This window comes from Uranotaenia lowii, chromosome 3 (genome assembly GCF_029784155.1).
Source record: "Uranotaenia lowii strain MFRU-FL chromosome 3, ASM2978415v1, whole genome shotgun sequence".
In the NCBI taxonomy this organism is placed as follows: domain Eukaryota; kingdom Metazoa; phylum Arthropoda; class Insecta; order Diptera; family Culicidae; genus Uranotaenia; species Uranotaenia lowii.
In genome coordinates this window covers 364,892,369-364,906,015 of record NC_073693.1, presented here as the reverse complement: position 1 = coordinate 364,906,015, position 13,647 = coordinate 364,892,369, and positions in this window count along the sequence as shown.

The window sequence follows — 13,647 nt, the reverse complement described above, 5'->3', positions numbered from 1 at the left end:
TTTGGCATCTTGCCATTACGGTAAAAAGGCCATGGAGTGGTACGCCGCCTACAACGACCGAACCAAAATAAACTTGAAATCTAGAATTTTAAATATCTGTTCAAAACAACGACTTTAGATTACATTTTCTTCTGGCAGCTAAAAAAGAAAAACGACGGTGCTCAAAGACACCTGAATCTTCACAACACGCTAAGCTCAGCCAAGTAGAAAGTTATGAGGCTATTGTGTAGCAGAACTTGGAGAAGGCGTAAAAAACAGTCTGTTCTTGAACGAACGGAAATTTATGAACCATCCTAAGATGAGAAAGGCCAAGTAAAAACATGGCGATGCTACACGCATTCAAGATGCGTGCAAAAAAATCATCGGTTTTTCCTGGGAACAAAGAAGTTTTTTTTTTGAAGGATCGCAAGGAATATAGAAAAAAGGTAGTGCCAAGGCAGCCCTGCTCTAGTATTGGTACAGACTGCGACGTCACAAGCACGAACAATCTTTAAATTTACAAGGAAACTTGTCTTTCTCGTTGATAACTCTAAGTTGGATTTTCGAGTCGGTAATTTTTCTATGAAAATGACTATTAATTTTTGAGACATTGGTAGATTCGCCCAACTCAAACTTGCAAAACTTTGAAATTATTAAAAAAAAATCTATGAAAATGTTCAAGTCAGATCAGTTTTGCTCCTGATTATAAAAACTAGCATAGCATAGCATAGCATAGCATAGGGTGACTACACACATCTTGCATTGGCTGATACACGAGGTACAACTGATAATCAAGAGCAGCAACGCAAGATGCCAAAATGAGTATCTGGATTCAATATTCATTCCAAGTGCTGCTCTCGAAGATCAGTGTGGTACCATGATGTACACCGTGACAAGTCAATGTAATCATAGAAGGGACTATCTGAAACAGCAAAAATAACTATTTAGGTGCAGAGAGCTCATACGACCCATAAAGCTGTTTTAGAAAGGTTTTGGAAGGGATGTTCAATTGGGAAATCCTACATGGCATATAGGATTGACGAAATATGTATGAATATAATTAAAATAAAATAAAACAATCTCACCAAAGTCCATTGATAGGCGATGAGGGCAGGACGCAGCCTGGATTGATTTGTATTTAATGGTCATGTTGTACTAATGGTGATCACCCCTGCATCTGCCAGTCACTGTTGCTTGATAATCCTGCAAGTGCTTTTGAATCACTTTTCGGGATTTGTGTTCTTCTTTTCTTCTGCAGATATTTTGTTTAACACAATCGTTACCCCTATTCTTATATATATTTCGAAAAAGAAGCTCCAAAACAGATAAAAATCATTGTATTTTCACGAAAATAAAAACAAATGAGAAAATTGCGACGTCGGAAAAAAAATACGTCCGTTCTCTAACAGGACTTGCTGTAACCTCCACTTTTTTCGGTTTTGAATCGAAATTCCTGGTTATTTCCTGGTTTTCCCGGTTCCATTTTCAATTATCGATTTTTACCGGTTTTCCCGGTAAGCACGGGCCATCAAGTTATTTTGCCCATGAAGGTATTCCGGGAAGAGAATTGGTGTTCGAGAAAACATCTTACAGGTTGTTCCGGCACTATTCCACCTCAGAAAACCTCAAACAATGTAGAAAATCCCACAACTCTTGACCCGCTGCAAACCTCAAACATAAACAATTCCTGTCGTCCACTGCATTTTAAGCCTTGCACTAAATTTCATATGAAAGCTTTAAATATGTTTAAATTTTCCAAAAACAAAATTATTCAGCTTCGAAAAAACGCGTCTGACACTTTCAACCGCCGCCTACTACTACTCTTTTGCTCCTGATTATAAAAACTAATCAAAAAACTATTTTTTTCCACAACAATTTTGTTTGATTTAATGCATACTTACATAAAGAATAATTTAAAAAAAAAGTGATACCAAGAGTTTCTTATTATTCGGGTTAAGTTCTTTTATATCATTACTTATTCATTTAAAGTCATTACTTTCAAAAATAAGTCCTGACAATTTCCAGTTCTTTTAAGCTTTATAAAATAAATGAGGGATCTTAAAGGCTTCATTTGAAAGCAAAACTTTGGCGAAAATGTATCAAATATTAAGGCATAATCGTAAAAGATTAAGTTTGGGGTTCACATCAGATTTATTTTAAACTCTCGCAAACTCGAAACATTCAGATTTTAGTTTTCAACTTTGATTTTGAAGTATCTAGAATATAAATACTTTTAACCAACAAACCAATAGAATATATTTCCAGCTGAATTTTCTTGAACCTGAAAATTTGGTAAAAGTTTGTTTACCAACAAAAAACTATCTTTTATAATTTATTTCATAATTAAAATCCTGTGAAAAAAATATAAATTCTGAATCCCTAGTTTGAAATCGATTTCTATATCTGAATTCCAAACAAAAATTCCCTATAATCATGAACCAAAAAAGGCAATTTATTACAGAATCCTTAACTGGATTCTCTTATTCGAACTGTGGATCTTTGGTTTTCTATTTGATTTCTTTCTGCAATTATTTATTCCTGATTCAACTAGTGAATCTGAATGAAAATTCCGAATGATGAAACTCTGATATTTCAATTCTGAATCACCGTTATGGATCTTTTTTAAGTTTCAATTCTGCATAAGGATAAAGATTAATAATTTCAAAACCAAATCCTAAAAATAGTTTGTAATTTTAAATTCTTTTGATATTCCGGTATGATGGGTTTCGAACATTGAAAATGAATGTAATTTTAGTTGCAAATGCAAAACCGAGATTCGAATCAGGATTTTGTCCCTATGATGAACCGAACTGAAAATCAAGAATAATAAACTGGATACAAATTCCACAATCGGGTCACAGGTAGCCAATTTTGTTTTTTTTTTTAATTTGGAACCAGAACTTCGAAAATGATTCGAACCTGAGCTTACCAGATATTTGCCCGCACTTATCTGGGCAGCGCAAATCATAGCAGCCCAAATCCGGGCTATGTTATCTAAAAACCCGGCAAAATTCGGACATTCAATTTCAAAGTTTACAACCCAGATTCTGAGCAATATCCAGGCAAATTTGGGATTTTTTCAATCAAAATCAAAAAGAAAAAAACTCAAAAAATGTTTTTTTTTTATCGAAACCCATCAGCCAGTTTATTTGGATAAGTTTGCTCAAAAATTGTTTTGGACGCAAAATACTTTATCGCGATCACGTCCAGTATTCGAAACGGGAACTAGCATACACGGTCACACCGGACCTTTTGTGAAACGAGGATATTGTATAATTTCGAAATTCCCTTTCAACAGATATTTATCGTAAATATCTCGCTTCCTGAAGGTTTTAATACCGCCCTAATTATCAGTCATTGCAGCAACATACGCTTCTTCGATCCGTGGGTACTGGCTTGGATCCTTCGGTCTCGAAAAATTTTCAGATATCTTCCCGTTTCGTCGACTTCACATTGCAGTTGGGTTTTGTTTTTCTGCGGACCCGCTACACTCATATGCAGGGATACTCATATTTGTGTACAAATGCAGCTGATTGGAAAATCAAGCGTATAACTATTTGGATTATCGGAAATGTATAGTATGTATACTCAGTCATACAATTGTAGTTGAATCTAACATATTCACAGTTGAATTAATTATACAATTACAGTTGAATCTACATGAATATACATAGTTGATTGTGTAAGGTCAAACAGCAGTTTGTAGTTGAATCAATTATATTCATAGTTGAATGACTAAAATCAATCATACAATTGTAGTTGAGTCTATTATATTTATAGTTGAAAGCGAAAAAAACAACTACACTTTGATTATTGGTATAACTAGATGAAATTGAAACAACAGTCGTCTATTTTCTCCGTGATGGGATGTAGTTCCACCTCTCCGTGGTCCACAGTGGAAAAGAAAAGAGAACTACCACCAAACCCACTAGAAACCGTCTCGACAGAACTTTACCAAATCCGCGCCGAAAAATGGTGCATCTGGGTGCCAAGAACCAGGATCTAGACGCACAAGCTGTCAGGCACAAGATGTGTCAGACATAGACACAGGAGGTGGCGGAAATGTCAGGGTCCGACACGCGTTTCGGGGTAGTCTAGAACAGAACCCTATTCCCTTCCTTAAACCCACTAGAGGCCATTGACAGATGATGAATCTGCATGATCGGCAACCTCTTTTTTTTAGTTGGTAACCACAGATGGTAAATCTTGGTTTACGGGTTGTATTCCAAGGCACGGTGAGCCAAAGCTCCCACCTAGTTAGCTACTCTGGGTCCATGAGTTCAATGGGAAGGCTTTTTTTTGTTATTAGTTGATCACCCAGGTGGTAAATCCTTTTTACGTAGGATACGTAAGGATAAGTGGAAATCATTGGGAAAGGGTTATTACGATCGGGAAATACCCACGGGTAGAGTGGCTTTCGACGCCGGGTGAGCCATTCGAGGCGGTGTAAGATGACGTACTTATCAGTAATAGTCTGGCACACGACGGGCCTGAAGGTGGAAAACCTCAAATCTTGAGGATAAGAGGTCGGGTTTCGGGTCGTTAGAAGAGATGTCAGACCGCGAGTCTTCAGGAGGAGAGGTTTGTGTGGTCAACCTCGAGTCTTTACGACAAGCGGTCAGATCTCGAGTCGCAAGAGATCAGGCCTTTAATCAACGAGAGGAGGGGTATAAGTGTTTACCTCGAGTCATTACGAGAACCTTGGCTGGCAGCAAGTGAAGACGCTGGCTCCGGATCGCCAACAGTGGAGATCTTTTATCTCAGCCCTATGCGCCGGTCAATCGGCGCTGGACCCTTAGGTAGGTTAGGTAGGTATTACGAGGAGAGGTAAGATCTCGAGTCGCGAGAGGAGAGATCGGGCCTTGAGTCGTGCAGAGGAGAGGTATGTGTACGTCAACCTCGAATCGTTAGAGGAGAGATCAGGCCTCGAGTCGCGAAGAAGAGAGGTTTATGTGGGAATCTCGAGTCATTGCGAGGAGATGTCAGTTCTCAAGTCGTTAGAGAAGAGTTCAAAATTCGTGTCGTGTTCTTCACGTTGAAGATCGCTTCAGATCGTATCCAGTACGTACGTTGTAGGACGACTTGAGCGCAGGACTTATCAGAGTAAAGTGCATCTGGTCGTACGAGTGAAACTAAGAAGTTCATGTCTAAACCTTTTGTGCATTCGATCTAATGAATGAGTATGTCACTTGAGTGATGTAGAGAATGACGAGGGGTAGTGAAGTTACTGAGATACGATATGACCTTCACCGCAGTGAATATTGTATGGAAAAGGGAGGGATGGATGAAAATCCAGAGAAAAATGTAAAAAAGTAGGGAAAAGGGTATTACGCAAACTGAGGTTTGCCAGTCCGAGGATCAGAAGATCAGAAGGATCGAGTGTCGCTCATGTTGGAAGCTTTACATCACCTAGAGATTTTGCAAGAAAAAGTCAGATTTCGACTTGAGTCGTTAGGGAAAAAATCAAGAAAGCTATTTCGGAATTTCTTTCGCGTTATTTTTGTCAATGACCTGTGTTTAAAGTTGCTATCTAATAAGCTTCTTCATTTTGACGACCTGAGCAATTCAGCATTGTGCTTATCTAAGTAGTTGCTATGAAAGCGTTTAAGGATTAAAAATTAAATTTAAAAATCCGTCAATCTCATTCGTAATTTAGTAAAAACTCTGTATCTTATAGTGCTACTCATGGCTATTTCCAGTATAAAAAATCACCACACTTCATCTCAACTGAAACGAATGTAAAAACCGGATCCTTTACCCTGCACATATTTTGTCCTTTTGAACAACACCATCAGAGGCGAGAGAATTACTTTGACCAATCATGGTTGCTAGTTTTGGTTTACAGCGACCATGTTTGGTGGGGAGACAAATTGCCTTTCATTTTCCCATTTTCGCCTGGCTGAGGGTTTTTTTCCTCTCTTTGCTGTAGCTCTGGTCCTGTATAACACGATGATAAACGATTCCTCGGGTTAAATAAGAACCAAACCAGTGCAGTGGCTGGCTGCAATTGTTGCGACTGAAAAGATCACAGGAAGTGGTAAAAGTCCTATCACCAGAAGGGAAATAAAACCCACCAACGAACGTAACGAGCTCGGATTTTTTTTCATGGTGAAAGGGCCAGCTTCCGGTCGAACTCTTCTTAAGAAGAAGGGATCTGTCACTGACTTTCGTTTTATTAAAAGAAGAAAGAAAAAAATACCCATCGTTCCTTTGAATTTTTGATTTCACACAAAAGTTCATTTTTTCTGTCTATCGGTCGAAAAATGTTATAAATCTTCAATGGAGGGATCCAACAATCAATCGGAGTTTGTGTGGGTGGAAGTTCATCGGAAATGTGAAAATATCATATCGAGAATAAACTGATCGAAAATGGACGAATGGCTGGTTTCCTTTCTTCTTCTGCAGAAGATTCGACAGAAGTTGGCACAAAACCAGATATCCGGAAACAAGTCCGGCCAATGTGAGAAAGTTTGTTTCTTTTTCCGGTTTTCCCCCAAACAAACGTACATATAAGTGAACTGTTCCCAAGTCGTCTTTCTCGTCGTCAATGGCTAGAGAAAATCAGAATAGAAAAAAAGGCGAAAACGGAAAATACTTGTTAAAAAATATCAACATTATAAATAACGTGACTCGAAACCGTTATTGTCTGTGCATGTGTCATGAGGGCTGTTTCAAAATTTCTCATCAACAGAGGCGTACTTTAGAAGATCTTGAATGAAATTTTTTGAACCAAAACTCTAAATCCTGGACTTTGACTGGTGATTCTGATCCGTATACCAATTCATATTTCAATTCTGGAGACTTATTCCTGAACCCGCGTACAACTCTTGATGGCTGATCCCGGGTTCTGGATCCTCATGTTGAACACTAATTCTGAATGCTGATCCTGATCCTGGTCAAAAATTGCTTCACCAATTTCATCACATTGTGTTTCAAGAAAATTGTGCAATATAATCGTTGAAAATAGTAGAAAAGGTTGGATCTCACTACAAAAGCTTTCGTTGTTTTCGACTAGAAACCTCTTCATCGAGTTCGGACTGGCTGTCGTTTAGATTCCTGTTGCATTTCCCCTAGCAGGTTTCAGCATTCTGAAACAAAGCACAAATTACTCCGGGAACTTTCACCCGGGACTTATTCAATCATTTTTTACTGTTAAGATCTAAAATTATTAGTTTTACTTCAATTTGTTTGAAATTTTTGATGGACGAAAACAAAACACGTGCATCGCCCAAAAGTCATGGCTTACTCCCCTTGGTAAAAACCTCGGCCACCGATGATTTATGCCGATATTTTCGTCATTCAGCATCGGACTAAGAAGAAAAGTGTTTTGAGGAAAGATCAATTGATTTTAGGTATCAAATTTTGAGTGGAGAACCTGCAAAAAGGGTCGTCCATATCAACTGTTCACTATTTGGCTGTACATAGTAACACGGATTGAGATGAAAAATTGCTTGTAGTCTTAAGGATACGAGCAACTGATTTCAGATACCGTCAACTGGGGCAACATGCAACAATTTTCAACTTCAATGGCTTCTAAAAAACTTATGTTCACAGTAAATCGTATCCTTTATGCATCAAAAGTTTTAAGGATGCTGGGGCATCAAATTGGCGTAGTTAAAAAAATTATTGGTTTCTTCAGTTATTTTTAATTTTCTAAAAACATGCGATTTTCACCCTCCTTAGAAAATGGGGTAACTTGCAACAAACTTTGTTTTTAATGAAAAAGCTTATGAACACGTACGAAAATTCATAGTTTTTAATATATTAGCGATGCCTTAAAGACCATTACGCATGACAACACCAATTGCAGTAGTTTTCGGGTCTGTAAAAAAAAATTTCACATTTTTTCTGAAAATAAGGATGCTGCATACATTTAGGGGCTAATAATACTACGAAAAATTCTACAAGCTGAAATCATAAAAATAAATGTTTGGATGAATGAAATTTAAATGTTTACAAACGCGTGATGCAAAACATTCATATTCCAACACATGGAAACGAGATTTACAAGGCATTTCTTTGATTTGCATTTTGTTGCATTTAACCCCAGACACTGAATTTTAAAAATATTCATTTAAAAAAATTGGGTGATTGTTCGAAAAATATTTTTACACCAACAATGTTGGTATAACATGAGGAAACCTGTAAAAAGTTTGTAGGCAATTTTATCAAGCCGATCCGTCATACTGGGTAAAGTTTTTTTCGACTTCAAAACATGTTAAAATTTGTACATTTATTGCTCGATTTTTCAAATTTTACATAAAAATAAAAAACTTAAGACAACTAGCTTAAGATGCGAGAAATTATGTAATCATCATTTTGTTATCATTAAAAGATAACTTTATTACAATACATTAAATTAAAAATTGATTCAATGTAGTGTTATATGAATGTTGCATCGAACCCCGCTGTTGCATGATGCCCCGTTTGACGGTATAGCATTTTGGATCAGGGCCTTCAAAAAGGGTGGTCCATAATATTCGTTTACTTTTTTCGTGATATTGTCGTGAATATGAATCGGATGGAGGTGAAAATTTACTCTGCGCAGATTTAGGAAACAGTCAATTGATCTTCACTTTCAAACCTTAGATCAGGGGAGGGGGTCGTCAATAAACGCATTTCACTGGTTTTGCGTGATGTCGTGATTAAATATTATAAACAGCATACATTATGATTGAATGATGTATTTTGCTGATTTATCTACTTACATATTTCGGTCACTAAACTGAAGGTACGTCTCTGTTGAAGAACAACAATTTTGATCCCGACCTGGGTCGTAAAAAATCCGAAAAAATCTTCACCAGAATCCTCGGTTCCCATTCTGTGATGTGGCTATGGCTCGAGCATCCTTCCAATCCCAAACATCTAGGAAGTGGAGTGAGCAGTCAGTCAGAGTCTATCTGCTACTGGGCTCCTGGAGAAAAATGGGCCAAAGGAGCAAATAGGACCAGGTCCCGACGGAAGTGTGCCGGCTGCCCGGGGAGGAGCAGGAAAAAATCTACTGGTTTGCGATGTGTGAGAAATAATGATGTCCGTTTTCCGGTTTGTAACTATAGAGTGTTTATGTGATCCTAACCGGAAAAGTTTTCCCTCCAACTCCAGCCAGACAGCCAACCAGTCAGCATTCAGATAATTTGACCTTTTTCTTCTTTTACTCGGCTGGACGGACAGTCCGGAAAGATAGAGACGGGAGGAAAGCAAAAACCGGATACGTGATTCTTGAGTAGGAAGTTGAGAAGGGGGGAAATTCCGGAGGCCCCAATGTAGGACGACGGATTCATCGCACGAACGAACTTGATCACCTAAACGAGCCCAGGAATGAGCCTCTAGAAAGAAGGAAGAAAAAACGACATTTTACCAACTCAAGAAAATGGTTGTAATTCAATTTTCACTCGCACCCATCGATGCTGCTGGATGCTGGATCAAGTTCCTGTATTCCGGGTGATTGGACGGACACGTGTTTAAACTTTTTTATTAGTCAACTGTCAAAAAGTCGACCTTATTCTCTTTCTGGGGGAGACTTTTGACTAGCCCGAATCAAAAATCGACCGTTTGCGTTGTTATGGGACATCACAAGAGATTGGGTCCCCTCTGATTTCGTTTGTCCGGGGAATTTTCTGCACGAAGAGGAACTTTTTTGGCAACAACGATGCTGGTTCTTTTGTAATTGAATTATGCTTAGCTTAACTGTTGGGATTTTCCACCAGCTGTCAAACTAAAAAATGTGGAAATACCATCAGGAATTGGATAATAAGACAGAATTTGAACAAAGAATCTTAAACCGTTGATGTGAATCTTATTTTTTTTATTTTTCAATAATCTTACTCAGGAATTATCGCCATTTACATTTATTTCAAACATTTGCAAGAAACTTGCCTCCTGAAACATGTTAAGCAACTTTTCGAAATTGTTCAAAATTGTCAAAATTGTCAAAATTGTCAAAATTGTCAAAATTGTCAAAATTGTCAAAATTGTCAAAATTGTCAAAATTGTCAAAATTGTCAAAATTGTCAAAATTGTCAAAATTGTCAAAATTGTCAAAATTGTCAAAATTGTCAAAATTGTCAAAATTGTCAAAATTGTCAAAATTGTCAAAATTGTCAAAATTGTCAAAATTGTCAAAATTGTCAAAATTGTCAAAATTGTCAAAATTGTCAAAATTGTCAAAATTGTCAAAATTGTCAAAATTGTCAAAATTGTCAAAATTGTCAAAATTGTCAAAATTGTCAAAATTGTCAAAATTGTCAAAATTGTCAAAATTGTCAAAATTGTCAAAATTGTCAAAATTGTCAAAATTGTCAAAATTATCAAAATTGTCAAAATTGTCAAAGTTGTCAAAATTGTCAAAATTGTCAAAATTGTCAATATTGTCAAAATTGTCAAAATTGTCAAAATGGTCAAAATTGTCAAAATTGTCAAAATTGTCAAAATTGTCAAAATTGTCAAAATTGTCAAAATTGTCAAAATTGTCAAAATTGTCAAAATTGTCAAAATTGTCAAAATTTTCAAAATTTTCAAAATTGTCAAAATTGTCAAAATTTTCAAAATTGTCAAAATTGTCAAAATTGTCAAAATTGTCAAAATTGTCAAAATTGTCAAAATTGTCAAAATTGTCAAAATTGTCAAAATTGTCAAAATTGTCAAAATTGTCAAAATTGTCAAAATTGTCAAAATTGTCAAAATTGTCAAAATTGTCAAAATTGTCAAAATTGTCAAAATTGTCAAAATTGTCAAAATTGTCAAAATTGTCAAAATTGTCAAAATTGTCAAAATTGTCAAAATTGTCAAAATTGTCAAAATTGTCAAAATTGTCAAAATTGTCAAAATTGTCAAAATTGTCAAAATTGTCAAAATTGTCAAAATTGTCAAAATTGTCAAAATTGTCAAAATTGTCAAAATTGTACAAATTGTCGAAATTGTCAAAATTGTCAAAATTGTCAAAATTGTCAAAATTGTCAAAATTGTCAAAATTGTCAAAATTGTCAAAATTGTCAAAGTTGTCAAAATTGTCAAAATTGTCAAAATTGTCAAAATTGTCAAAATTGTCAAATTTGTCAAATTTGTCAAAATTGTCAAAATTTTCAAAATTGTCAAAATTGTCAAAATTGTCAAAATTATCAAAATTGTCAAAATTGTCAAAATTGTCAAAATTGTCAAAATTGTCAAAATTGTCAAAATTGTCAAAATTGTCAAAATTGTCAAAATTGTCAAAATTGTCAAAATTGTCAAAATTGTCAAAATTGTCAAAATTATCAAAATTGTCAAAATTGTCAAAATTGTCAAAATTGTCAAAATTGTCAAAATTGTCAAAATTGTCAAAATTGTCAAAATTGTCAAAATTGTCAAAATTGTCAAAATTGTCAAAATTGTCAAAATTGTCAAAATTGTCAAAATTGTCAAAATTGTCAAAATTGTCAAAATTGTCAAAATTGTCAAAATTGTCAAAATTGTCAAAATTGTCAAAATTGTCAAAATTGTCAAAATTGTCAAAATTGTCAAAATTGTCAAAATTGTCAAAATTGTCAAAATTGCCAAAATTGTCAAAATTGTCAAAATTGTCAAAATTGTCAAAATTGTCAAAATTGTCAAAATTGTCAAAATTGTCAAAATTGTCAAAATTGTCAAAATTGTCAAAATTGTCAAAATTGTCAAAATTGTCAAAATTGTCAAAATTGTCAAAATTGTCAAAATTGTCAAAATTATCAAAATTGTCAAAATTGTCAAAGTTTTCAAAATTGTCAAAATTGTCAAAATTATCAAAATTGTCAAAATTGTCAAAGTTTTCAAAATTGTCAAAATTGTCAAAATTATCAAAATTGTCAAAATTGTCAAAGTTTTCAAAATTGTCAAAATTGTCAAAATTGTCAAAATTGTCAAAATTGTCAAAATTGTCAAAATTGTCAAAATTGTCAAAATTGTCAAAATTGTCAAAATTGTCAAAATTGTCAAAATTGTCAAAATTGTCAAAATTGTCAAAATTGTCAAAATTGTCAAAATTGTCAAAATTGTCAAAATTGTCAAAATTGTCAAAATTGTCAAAATTGTCAAAATTGTCAAAATTGTCAAAATTGTCAAAATTGTCAAAATTGTCAAAATTGTCAAAATTGTCAAAATTGTCAAAATTGTCAAAATTGTCAAAATTGTCAAAATTGTCAAAATTGTCAAAATTGTCAAAATTGTCAAAATTGTCAAAATTGTCAAAATTGTCAAAATTGTCAAAATTGTCAAAATTGTCAAAATTGTCAAAATTGTCAAAATTGTCAAAATTGTCAAAATTGTCAAAATTGTCAAAATTGTCAAAATTGTCAAAATTGTCAAAATTGTCAAAATTGTCAAAATTGTCAAAATTGTCAAAATTGTCAAAATTGTCAAAATTGTCAAAATTGTCAAAATTGTCAAAATTGTCAAAATTGTCAAAATTGTCAAAATTGTCAAAATTGTCAAAATTGTCAAAATTGTCAAAATTGTCAAAATTGTCAAAATTGTCAAAATTGTCAAAATTGTCAAAATTGTCAAAATTGTCAAAATTGTCAAAATTGTCAAAATTGTCAAAATTGTCAAAATTGTCAAAATTGTCAAAATTGTCAAAATTGTCAAAATTGTCAAAATTGTCAAAATTGTCAAAATTGTCAAAATTGTCAAAATTGTCAAAATTGTCAAAATTGTCAAAATTGTCAAAATTGTCAAAATTGTCAAAATTGTCAAAATTGTCAAAATTGTCGAAATTGTCAAAATTGTCAAAATTGTCAAAATTGTCAAAATTGTCAAAATTGTCAAAATTGTCAAAATTGTCAAAATTGTCAAAATTGTCAAAATTATCAAAATTATCAAAATGGTCAAAATTGTCAAAATTGTCAAAATTGTCAAAATTGTCAAAATTGTCAAAATTGTCAAAATTGTCAAAATTGTCAAAATTGTCAAAATTGTCAAAATTGTCAAAATTGTCAAAATTGTCAAAATTGTCAAAATTGTCAAAATTGTCAAAATTGTCAAAATTGTCAAAATTGGTAAAATTGTCTAACTATTATGGACAATGAAAAATAAATTCTTAATTCTCAATTATAAATCCTTTTTTCTCTATTCTTTATTCTAAATTCTCAATTCTTATTTCTTAATTCTCGATTCTCGATTCGCGATTTTCGATTCGCGATTCGCGATTCTCGATTCTCGATTCTCGATTCTCGATTCTTGATTTTCGATTCTCGATTCTCGATTCTCAATTCTCGATTCTCGATTCTCGCTTCTCGATTCTCGAACCTCTATTCTCGATTCTTAATTCTTAATTTTTAATTCTCAGTACCTAAACTTAATTCCTCAATTCTCATTCTCAATTTCTTATTCTCCATCCTCCATTTTTCCAATTCTCATATCTCAACTCTCAAATTCTCAAATTCCCAGTCCTAAGTCCTAAATCCTCAATCCTCAATCTTAGTTCTCAATTCTTATCCTAAACTCTCAAATTCTCAATTCCCAATGCTCAATTCGCAAATCTCAAACCTCTATTCCTCTATTTACAATTCTCATTCTTAAATTTTTTAGCACAATCTAAATTCTCAATGTTCATGTTTGATCGTTATAAACAATTATTGAAAAAATGCTGAAAGTGTTTTTATAATCTCAACACAAAGACAGTTCATCAAGTAAGTAATTCAAAAAGAGAAGTTTTCT